Consider the following 12,708-nt stretch of genomic DNA (forward strand, 5'->3'; position numbering starts at 1 on the left):
ACCAGCTGCTGAGGAACGCACTAAAGCTTGGGGCAGCAGCCACAGAGGCGCAATGGGGAAAGGTCGCTGTCTAAGGCCTTTCAACCATAATACACTGAGGGGCTGGAAAATTTGTGGAACCGCCTCGGGCTGTATGCCTGACATTGAATGTACTTTGCGAATACAGAAGTATTGAAAATGTATTGAGGTGCCTCAGAGAGGAACATACTGTATGAAGGAAAGTTGAATTCTGTTGCACTTTCTATAATTTTTGAATTTGAAATGTTTTGCCCAAGGCTGCGTGTCTGACATGGAATGTATATTGAAAATACCAAGAGAAATATAATTGTATAGAGGCACCTAGGAATGGAACATACTGTATTGAGACAAGTCGAATTTTATGGTACTTTCTGTAATTTTCAAGTTGAAATATTTTATCATTTACTCTCACAAATTTTATGAATAAAGTACATTTTCCTCCAAATCCGGTGGAAAGGCGATCCAAATCCTCTCGCAAGCCAAGTTCCCCAGTATCGAGGCACTAATCGCTCAAAACCAGCTCCGCTGACAGGCTGTCTTGCCTTCTATGTTGCTAGAATAGTCTAATTCTAGTATAACACAAACATCACGATATTACTGAGGCAGTCTGGGCTCCAGGTAACAGAATAATCACTCCTGTATGACTAGGGTAGTCTAGTACATGTTACAGATGCCAATGCTGTCTGGATAGTCTCATGTGTCTTATAGGCAAATACTGGGCAACCTTCTGCGTTACTAAGCAGCCCAGATGTCTCACAGATACAATGAATATTACTTTGTAATTGTCAGCACAGTAACAGGACAGCGCATGTGTTAGGTTTTCAGTTCCACTTAGGCATGTTTGGCCTAGCCGAAAACCAGTGTACCTCATCGGAATTAAGACTGTTGAATTCAAGTGCCACATTATCCCACAACTCCAATCCACAGCGAAATGTGCCATTACTGCAGTCTACTGAGTCACGCCATCATATATTACATTTGATTCATTTTGACATAAAACCTTATTTGTTGACTTGTACTGCACAGTGAACACTATTGCAACAAGCAGATGGTTTCCTATTGAGCCAGTTGTTGCACTACGCATTCAAATCAAGAACAATCAAGTGCAACCTTGTTCAGCCAAGTGGCATCCAGCTCCCATTAGATCTTAAAAATCTATTAACACCAGAAGTTGTCTATCATCACGACTTGTCCTTTGGCATCAGTGAGCTGTCATTAATGCCAAGAAATCTGTTTGCCATCACAGTGTAAATAAAAATGATAACAAGTGCATGTGACAGGCTGCTCCTGACAGAGGATCCCTGGAAGGTAACCCTATATTTATGATTCTGTTTTGTTGAAACCAAAAATCCATGACACACATCCTCTATCAACCAGCCTTTCAGAATGCAAAACATTGTTCAACACAGTCTTAACTATTCCTTTCAGACTTAATAACTAAATTAAGTATGAAGACACAAGCAAACCAGTAATTCAAGCTTTGTGGGTGGAAAATAATTGTGCAAATAGTCCATTAGGGTGAGCTGCAAAAGCCTCCAGAGGGGCAGGTCTAGTCTCTAAATGAGCTGCTTGTAGTTTGAACTTTGGAGCATGGGGACCGATCGTCTGTGCTAACACAGCCACCAGAAATGTCCAGTCTTTAGACAAGGAAAAGGTTTTTAAAGCTACAAGACACATCAGCTGTTTGTACAATGGGCATCTGTATAATGAAGGAGCGCCAAGTTCTTCCTCAGCAACCAGCAACCAGCAACAGCACACTTTGGAAGTATCAGAAGAGGAACATGTTGTTCCTGACAAAATGTCTGAGATTCATGGGGTGATAGATATGTTGGCAAATCTCCTAACAGTCAGAAGAACTGAGCAATTGAGGAATATTTTCTCTCCTTTCCTATTTTTCCACACCCTTGTAACGTCGGTACCAGTGTGGACATACAACATTCTAGACGTCTCTCCCCGCCCCCAAACCCACATGCAGAATTATTTAACTTGATGGTGGTCTTGACCATCAGTCAGCCTTCTGAGACTTATTCACATCAAAATGTAGGCAGGAATTCTTACAAAAAAAGGGAGCAGTCAAAGGTGCCGGGATGTGTTCAATGCAAGATTTGATTTGCTCTCCTGACCACATCCCAAACCTGGGCTAGAAAGGTTAAAGTGTGCATTAGTACTTTAAAAAATTAAAACTACTGTGAATGCACACACTTATTTTAAAAGTGTTATCATTGTACCAACAGCAGCCACAACATAATAAAGTTTCAGTAAGGTGACAAGTTCAAATTTCTGGCATGACTGATGATATCATTGGGGCCTCCCTTGAGATGAATTTGTCACTCTTGTGCATGTCACCTTTGGGATGACCATGAAATTGGGTCATAAAATACCCAGAGTGACACTCGGACAGGCTTACATGTTGTACGGGCTCCTCCAAAGTAACTGAGCAGTTTAATACATTTGGCAGACCATTACAGTACTGTTTGGACTATATGATATGTCTCACCGATTGGACCGTCTGGTACTTGTCACAGATATCGCCAGCATTACTGGGTTAGGTCAGTACATTACACTGAATCTCCATTGAGGTGCCATCTGATAACTCGCTCAGCTAACCCCAATGCAGCTAGCTGTGAACACAGAGTCTGTTTGCTCCAATAGGGTGTGAAATTAACAGAGTCTGTGTTAATGTCTGTGGGAAAAATAACACTACCTGTTTCAAGGAGGATCTTGGAATTGACAAGGTGGGGAGTAGGACAGAGAAATGAACCTGGAAGGAGAAATAGTGAAAAAAGTGTAAAAATGACACATTTTATGATCGATGTGAAACCAAATTCAACATCCAAAAACCAGATTCATATCATTAATTTGACCCTTCTTCATTGCAGCATTATTTATTGTAACGGAATCTTTCAGCAAAGAATGGACAGTGTGAGATTAAAACTAATGTGTAGCAAAAGCGGACAATTTATACAATACTAAAGCTCAACAATTCATGTTACAGTTACTTTTATTTTTCTAAATCTTGGTGTCAATGTCATGTATTTTAATTGAAATTTGTGAGCCACTATGAAGATTGTGGAGTTTAATTTGTTGTTATGATCAGCAGGCCAGCCAACCTCACATATAAAATTAAGCCAATGTTGTGTTATTAACGTAATAAATTTTTAGACTTATGAAGTAAGTCGTGTTTCCTTTTTGCACCACAGTTTGAAGTCTTAAGATAAAGCTTTGAAAGCTGGCTATATAAAGGCAAATTAAATCCACAGAGTGAGTAACCCAATAGTGTAGAGGCTGATGATTTGAAATTCTGTATCATTAGACAACTTGCCTGTCGTGTGTTTCTGCTTTAGAGAAATGTTTGTTCAGAAATATTGCGAAAATTAACTTAATTGGAAGATTATAACGACAGCCATTTCTTATTCGTCTATTCATATTAACTCGTATGTAGAATAACTGAAATTGAAAAGGAACTGAGTGGCTAGTGAGAAAATAGACTTGCCTTACCCTCCAAATACTGAAAGGCACTTCTAATAAAGTGTATGTTTTAAAAATCTTTGCTAGGCGATGTTTGCTATCCACCCAATTAAAGTTCATATTTTAGTAATACTATCCCCTCTTCACAAATGTCTGAACTTAAGACATTTAATAGACAATAGAACGGGCAATTGATTAAGTAGCTTAATCAACCTGTTTTTTTTTGTCCCTTTTTGTTGGGGTTGACTTCTGTTTCCCCATAGTGTGCGCTCTGCGCCATGTGTGGCTGCTTCATGTTCTGGTCTGCGTCCGTGGGGATAGCTCAAAATTTCCTCCTTTGTTAAACTCACACAGGCACCATGTGACATCGAGTAAAATACCAATGTTTCGATTTGACTGTGCAGCCGCGAAATCTCATCAAAATGGTCCAGCAAGCAGCCAAAAAAAAAAAGTCTCTTTTCGCGCTTGTAGCGAATATCAATCAATTGTGCAGAGGCAGTAATGTTCAGACCAGTGAATGCACTCGAGGTGGTCACTTCCTAAATCTACCCCTTCACCACTTATTTTAGTTGAAATTCGCAGCGGCAGGAATCTTGGCTCCTGGAAAGTTCTGGAGGGTGGCACACATATAGGGAGCTCACACAATGTCACTTTTGGTCCTGAGCAGCGTTCGGCGATGGCAGTCGTACAATATTGATATCACACTGCCAATGTGCTATTGAATACAATCTTGAGAAAACTAGCTCAATAACCACGTAACTTGAGAAAATCTATCGAGGGCCGTCCCGGGGGGCTATCTGTGTCTGATGAATGATCAAAGGGTGATGATTGGCAAGTTTCTACACCTTTCTAATCTCCCGGGCCGTTTCTAGGATTTAACGAACGGACAGAAAAGTTCTTTCTGAGTTGACATTAACCCGATAGCTGAAGGCTAACTTGTAGAATCATCATACACACAAAAAAAAAATCAAAAATTACAGTGCCGCGGAGTCCAAATAAAAGTCGTTCCCTGTTGCATATTTTTTAAGGTGGAAGTGTGCAGTGCTGACGTATATCTCAGTCTGATCGGCTTTCAATGTTTACCTGGATCCCAAAGCTGTTTTGGTACCGCGGCCGATTCGGGAACCGGGAGACAGCCGCTGCAGTCGAAGGGAAGGAAAATGTCCAGAATCTCAGTCAAACCAGAATTTCTTTCATGTGAACTTGAAAAAAGAATCTCATTGGGAACATTCGGGATGAGAGCAATGGATGGAAATGGGCAGAATCTCATGGACAAGTTAGGCTACATAGCTCAACGTGCATACACCTAAGTTTCTCAAATGTATAACAATATATTATAGTTTAAAATCACCAGGCGTGTTTCAAATATTCTCTGCATGTTAATCGATGGTATTTTCATTAAATAGTTTCCACTTTCTCTTGGGCAAAAATTAAATATTTGGAATCTTTACATTTATCTGTGGTATATAAATAAGACGTCGGTAACCATAGCCCTAACTATGAACAGAATAACTGTTAACTGTGCTCCCCTCCACAGATGCTGCCAGACCTGCTGAGTTTTTCCAGGTATTTTTGTTTTTATGATGAACGGAATGATGCTGACTCCTGTCACAGCCCAGGACCCAACAAACACAAGTAGGCGCAAAGTGTTACGATATGAGAACTTAATATTCACCTCCAGTATTATCCGCCTCCAACAGAACGAAAGCCAAATGGTTTGAAAGACGCAAACAAAAGCCGTTTACTGATGGTAAAAGGGTCTGGACAGAGTAGATAGAGAGAATCTGTTCCCGCTGGTAAACGGATGGAGAACCAGAGGGCACAGTTTTAAAGTTTTAAAGCAAAAGGAGCAAGTGTGAGGTGAGAAAAAAACTTTTTCACGCAGCGAGTAGTTAGGGTTTGGGAATGCACTGCCTGGAAGTGCGGTGGGGGCAGGTTAGATTGAGGTATTCAAGAGGGCATTGGATGAATATCTAAATAGAAACAGTGTGCAGGGTTACGGGGGTGGGGGGAAGGCAGGAGAATGGCACTAAAGTTAAAACGCTCGGAGAGCCGGTGCGGACACGATGGGCCGAATGGCCTCCTTCTACACCGTAACAACTCTGCGATTCTGTGCCAGCCAGTGATGGGGGACAAGCTGGCCGCTCGGCCCAGTGCAGGAATTCCTCCCCGGTTGAGTTTGAACGGAATTCGGGGAAGCTCAGCCCCTTACCTGTGTAACATTTCCCTGAGGCACGTCAGCTTCGTCCCCATCCGATAAAAAAGGATGAGATAACATGGACATTATTAAACCACACGGCTCCCATAGCACCTGGGGAAGTGCCCTTGGCATCAGTACCTCGACAATAAAACCACAATCATAATATTCATTCAATACAAATCCATGCAGCTCAATGAGCTGAATTGCACAAACTAAGAAACGCAGGTAGAAATACTGCTCGCTAGATTCTCAGGGGAAAAAAGTCAACAGTTTGTGTTTCTTTCACAAAATGGGAGTGTTTTTCGTTCGAAAAGGAACGTTTCATTTTTATTAACTTCGACCGGTGGCGCTGGAACTATATCAATTATTAAACGAATGTCTTTTTTATAATTACTTCAGTTCCTAAGCATTTAACATGTTTGACTGAAGTGTGAACACTTTCACTGTCGAATCCCCTTTACATAAAGCGGGGGTGGGAGGACAGCACATCCAAGTTACTTCTCTACAACATGACCAGGACTAGTGCCTCATGGGCTCTCGGTAGGTCATGTACATCGCATTGGACCACACACAACAACAACAACAACAACTCAGACTCTTCTTAACACACCTAAAGCTGATCTGGTCACTAACCCCTTTCAGCCGCCCGAATGAGCAGCAGCTGATTCTACACACTAACCCCAACAGAACGGGTAACTCGCCCCATCATCAGATTGGTAATAGATCCAGCAGTCTGAGTTAACTCTTTAACTTTTTTTTTTAAAAAAAAGCTGTTCCAAATTAAATACAAACAGCAGATCTGAAATGTCTTGGGGGGTTTCTGAGCAATCGCCCTTCAAATGTTCTCCTTGCCAAGGGTCGGGTTTGGAATTTGGAATTTCTCTCTCTCTCTCTCCAATTCAATCCATTATTTGCCCCTATCTGGCGCGATGTGGCTCTGTGTCCTGAGCTCTCTCCGGCCGTCTCTCTCTGGCACCTATCACCAGGGTGCCCTGGGCTACGTGCACACAGAAGCCCAGCAGCCGTGGGTGTCAGCCGATTCTGCAGAATGAGCCATTCGGATTGCAACCTGAGACCTGACTGGATTTGGAAACGGTCACAAATAAAAATAAAAACTTCGAAAACGCTCAAACCATAAAAACTGAGGTTTGGGCAGATATCAAAATGTGTGCATTAAAATTGTACGTTCCGCATGTAAAATTTCTCGCGTATACCGTAAGCACTGTATGTCGATGTGTAATAGTTTGCTGTTGGAGCTGCATAAATCAACTGTTGGAAGTTTAAAACGGGAAAATTTGCCTTGCCGTAACTGGCCAGTATTCCCAAATCTTAAAGGCAGAGGCTGAAACCGATGTGTCAACACTGGTATCTCCAGTTTAATACGGACAATTCCGAGGTTCACAATCATAATCAAGTCTGTGGAAGATACAGAAATCATTACACAGGCGTACGAAATGCTTTAATATTCACCGCGTGCCGACCAGATATTTTAACCATTTTCAACAACAATTGAAAAACCATGGGTCACGAAATGTTGCAAATGCACAGTTTAATTTTCCAAAATGTGAGTGTGCGGGAAGTTTTTTTTAAAAAATCATATTTAAACCAATGGGGGGGCGGGGAGGCGATTATATATCTTCAAATTCGTGGGAGTTCCTGTTTCAGCGCGTGGAACATTTTAAATATATGAAGGTTCACTAAAATGTTTACATTTTAGCCATCTTTCCAGTGCAGTATCTTAAAGTCACTTTCGAGAACACGGCCAGCCCGCGCCAATCTCGGCGGAGAGCAAGATTTAACCCTAGATGTACTTTCCAAAAGTTGGTCTCATTTTGCTCCTGGAAGTTGTCCTACAAAAGATCACATTATGTGGGAATTTCACTAAATCTGATCTATGCGTCGCGGTTGGGTGTAAATATTTTCTACACTGTAATCAGCTTCCAAGTTTTACTGGAAAAAAAACAATACATACATCGCGTTTCTATCTTGGTTTACTCGCTTTGGGAGAAATGGAAGTCCTTTGGATTTTCTCAATCAGCCTATGATTTTATTAATATTGAAATGTGACTTTTTCCGCCGGTTTGGTAGAAAGTATTCCATCTTCGGGAATCACCGTCACATTGGAACAGACAAGCCACGGAATAACATTCAGCGAGGGAGAGGGCTTCGCTTCTTGGGCTATTCTTTCGTGCGACTTTCAAAAACACCATGAAACTGTGAAGCTTATCTCTAAAAGGAAGTGAACGCAGGGCTTCGTGTTAAATGTTTTATTTGTATTGACAAACCCTTTGGCGTATAGACACAGAACAGTCAGCGGCAGGTTGTAGCTTGGCGCTACACTCAACTGTGGCAACATCATCGGCCTCAAAAAGATAAGACTTCTATTGTCTGAACTGAAAGCTTTGAGGGGTGGGGGTGGGGGTGCACTAAACTGATGTTCAGCCCGGCTTGTGTTAAATCTACGACACCTACAGGGCAAATAATGTCGGAGCAACATCCTGGAATATATTGTTTCACGTGAGGAACACAGGCGCCCTTTTAACCCATTGGCCAAAGCCGGCTCAAATATGCTCAAAGCTTCAAATCATATGGCTTTGTGTGCGATAGGGAACGGTCATGAAATAAATCTTTGCAGTGTCTTATCGATTTATTGGCTGGTTATGTTCTAATGTAAAAAAAAACTATCCGCACAGCGGTTAAAAAAAAGATTCACAAACGTTTATTTAAGTCCGTGTCTGTTACTCGGATATAAAATCAGAAAATGCTGGTTTTTATTTCAGATTTCCAGCATCCGCAGTATTTTTCTTTTATCTTTGTTGCTCGGATAGTTGGGGAGCCGGTGCGCTAATAAAAAAAATAAAGCTGAAGTGAGACACGTTGTCTGTAGATGCACATTGTGTGCGGGTATGAAATGTATGCGATGGGACCGGCCGCCTTACTAACGCGCATGGAAAGGGAAAAGTGTGCATTTGTAATTCAGAAAAATATATCATTTTGATAAATGGAAAATCCCAATACGTTATTTGGATGTGTGGGAAATTCATTAATTCACTTAAAGGGAAACTTGAGCAGAAATAATTGCGGATCTAATTGAGGAGATTAAAAAAAAATCAGTGTATCTAATTCAGAAAAATAGGCTCATGTACTACTGCTATAATATTGAGTATGGCTGAAAAGAAGACATACTTTGTCGAAGCTATTCATCTTGCACTCATCAGGGCAATTCACAAGAATACCAAATTGTATTGGTGGTTCTCTGTCTGTTATCAGTTAATTCTCCATGGCGTTGCCTCTACCAGAGCCCACTTGCCAACCAATCAGCACTCTCTTCTCAAGCAGTATAAATTGTTGTTTCCTTTACAATTTGGTATTCTTGCAAATTGTCCCGCTTCAACAGCATGTGTCTTTTTTCAGCAATACTCCAGTTCTGTACTACCAAATAATTATTTATTATAATATTACTATTGCCTGTGAGTGGTTGAGGTGAATAGTGCAAATGCATTTAAGGGAAAGCTGGATAAACATGTGTTGTGATCCAGCAGTTGGTAAAGCTGAGTTATTTAAAAATTCCAGAGGGAAACTTTAAACAACTGTCATAACCTATATTTTAAGTGGTATGTTTGAAATGCAGTTCTAAATTCAGGAATCAGACCACCAGTTCTCAAGAGGCTTTTATATCAAACTAAATGAAACATTTTATTAAGTTACAACACATTAAACACATACACGTGGCTACAAATTATGACTATAATAACTTTTAACAAATTCCCAAACTAATCTCCATTAAGGCAATAGCAACCCATAGACTTTCAGCAGACACCAGGCAAAGCATTTTCACCTTACACATTCAAAATGAGGTTCCTTTCACTTTGGTTCCTGTGGAGACAGTTGTAGGCTTACAGCTGCTTTGATCTTACATTGCCTCTGCCCTGCACACACATAACGGCTGTCTATTATACCCAACACAGCTCATTGAATGTAAATTCTCATTGTATAACCAGCCCCTTTGAACTCCACCTCGTCTAACAATAAAACCCCTTTCATAGTACCAATTTTATTAGCAATATAAACATATTGCTTGGTCTCTGCAAGCTAGGTGCCAGATTTCACCCAATTTCTTGAATGCTCTATTCAATGCACTCAATGCACTCTACCTCTCCTACATCTTAAAACTATTATACATCAAAGCATCCAGACTAGCTGACTTTAATCCAATTAAGACACACCCACAGACTAAACCTCCATTTTAAAAGAAAAGTATTTTTCAGTATTATTATATGCATTAAAAGCTTCATGACACATGAAAGAGAAATAAATAGAAGGATATTCTAGAAGGGTTAGATGAAGAGGGGTGGGAGGAGGCTCATGGGGGGCATAGACACCAGCATGGATTGTTGGGCTGAATGGCCTATTCCTGTGCTGTAAGTACTTTTATCATGTAACTACTTGGTATATATAGTTGAAGAAGTTGAACAAGATTTGTTGCCCATTTAGGTGAATGAAATGCAGTTTGGGTTGCTTTTCATATGCACATGTGGACATGTTGATCTTAATTAAAATATATACGTAATTTTAATTTGAGAAACCCATGTGAGAAATATGTGGTTGCTTAGAATTTGGAGCTATTGGAAATTCATATACATGAATGTTAACTTAATATAAGAAATCTATATGTGTAGTAGATGCATTAAAAATCAAGACAAGTTAATTAAGTGTACCCTTATATTACATATTTGCATTGATGCAGAACAGTCTCAGATACACAACAATGCGAATTAGGCAATATAACTTGGGAATACAAACAAAAATTGCTTGAAATAATCAGCAGGTCTGGCAGAATCAATGGGGAAACAAACAGAGTTAACATCTGAACTGTTCATAAGAACTGGAAAGAGTTGGACATGTAACAGTTTTTAAGCCAAGTACAGAGACACAGTAAAGGCAGAGAGAAGATTTTCTCTTTTTATTTCTGATTTTCCGCATCTGTAGCATTTTGCTTCTATATAAGTGTATTGTAACAAGAATTGTGATATCTCTAGTAGGCTGCCTCCCAGTAATTCTGAGCTTTACATGGTCGGTTCCTCCATCAGCGCAAATTTGATGTTAGACTTGAAAGTGTGCCCAATGTCAACATCCATTTTGCCAGTATCAAGTATCCTTCCAATTTTGTTAGAATATGCCTGACATTAAATAGGTGTAAATGAGCAGAAATTGACACAAACGGTTGGTGCCAAAGGAATGTGCTGAAATCACACTACATTTTTCTTCTTTAAGTAGAAAAAGTTTAAGTTTCGAATCTTGTAACAATCATTTATGCACAATAGGCACAGCATGTTCAGGAACCTGCAGTCTGGGAGGCTTCTCAATTTTTCAACATAACTTACACTTGTGCCATATAACTTAAAAGAAATAGCAAATACAGAGCAGGTTTCAGTGAGGAGCATTCCTTTATAAAAACATAAGAAATTGCAACAAAACAATTGGATCAGACCTTCAAACAACTGAAGGATGCTTGCATTTCAGACTTGAGGGCATAGCCACTTTTGTAGTGCACAGGGCCTTGATGTGCACAGATTGGGTGCTACATTTAAGTATTATTCTTCAAAAAGTCATTCATCAGCTGTGAAGAGCTTTGCAGTCTGAGCTGAGGATGTAAAAGACACCAGATAAATGAAAGTTCTTTCTTACCTGCCTAGTTTGCCCTTCATTGTGCTTCACTCCTATCACAGAAAGCAATGAAAATCCAGTACATAACATTGCAAGTGCTGCTCATGAACTGTACTGAAGAAGTTAGAGACAATGTTACAAATGATTTGTCCAATTTCACCATCAGCATATCTCCATAGGTTTAAACACTAACTTGGCTTATACCGCTTCATTGTCAAATTTAAAATAATACAGGAATTATTTTATCAGAACCCCAAAAAGTTGCACATCAGAGAATTTCATTAAGGGAACATAAAAGGTTCTATAGAATCTTTCAATAGAAATATGGTGAACAAGGTCATAAACATTGACCCAAGGAATGAAAAGTTTGAGGATCAGAAGCAAAAGATTTATTTGATAGGGAATTAGTTTTGAATAACACAAAAGGCATATTCGAACTTAAAGTAAAACCAGATGGATTGGAGTAGCTGTGATATCATCCCTTTCTGTTGCTATTTTTTAGTTACTTTAAGGGTGGCATGCCTATACTTCATGTTCAGATTTATAAAATCATACTGGCATATAGCTGAGCCTATTTCCTTCACTGTGCCCATCTCAATTTCCAATTCAACTCAGTGGGCTCATGGCATTCCAGTGTGAGTAGAAACAGTCATTCATAACGAGCCAAAAATATCTTGTACAAAAGCCATTTTAAGTATTAAATAGGGCAATCACATTCTAAAATATATCTGTAATCATAATTCTGAAATGCTTGACTAGTGATTGCAAAAAACTAACAGAAGAAGAAACCTATTCATCCTTTTAATGAGTTCCTGTCACTTTGAGGAAAAAAGCACAAGGGACAAATCAAAACAATATCAAGGCATCATGTCAAAACAATTTAGTGGAAATTTTGAATTTGACTATATGTACAGTGAAAGTATTGGAAACTCACTGGAACTATTACTGCCATTAAAACAAATTGAATCATTTGGAGTTTTAAAATTTTTATAATTTTCCAAATTCTTTCCTGCTCATTCAGAGTTGTATACTAAGTGTTTAATTTTCTGTTGATAGCTTAAAATATTAAACAGGAAAATGAAAAAAAATGGAAATTAAGAACCTTTTGTAACAAACATATAGGGAATTTGAATGTCTATGTTTAATTGTTATCAGGCTTTATACATTACTGAAACTTCTAACTTCCCGATACAGCAAGTTCAACAGCAAGGAAAGCATATTAAGCACCACCCTACCTTAAGCAGATGGAATATAGTGGCTGGTAGTCAGTAATATTCTGATTTCTTCTTGAGGAAATTTCTACATGATGCCTGACATTATGCTTATGTGCTTGCAAAGATGCAGCATCATTCCAA

At 39.5% G+C, this 12,708-nt stretch overlaps 1 long non-coding RNA gene across 1 annotated transcript; it reads right to left on the minus strand.

Annotated features, from left to right (window-relative positions):
• Nucleotides 1-429: 429 nt before the first annotated feature.
• Nucleotides 430-8,065, minus strand: LOC144689146 (uncharacterized). The gene is made up of 4 exons (XR_013578570.1): nt 7,659-8,065; nt 6,997-7,102; nt 2,723-2,779; nt 430-587 (listed from the first exon to the last, which is right to left on the minus strand). It is a non-coding gene; the product is annotated as an uncharacterized LOC144689146 (long non-coding RNA).
• Between the last annotated feature and the right edge of the window lie 4,643 nt (nt 8,066-12,708).

The sequence above is a fragment of the Cetorhinus maximus genome, chromosome 13, assembly GCF_964194155.1.
Source record: "Cetorhinus maximus chromosome 13, sCetMax3.hap1.1, whole genome shotgun sequence".
NCBI classification, from domain to species: Eukaryota; Metazoa; Chordata; class Chondrichthyes; order Lamniformes; family Cetorhinidae; genus Cetorhinus; species Cetorhinus maximus.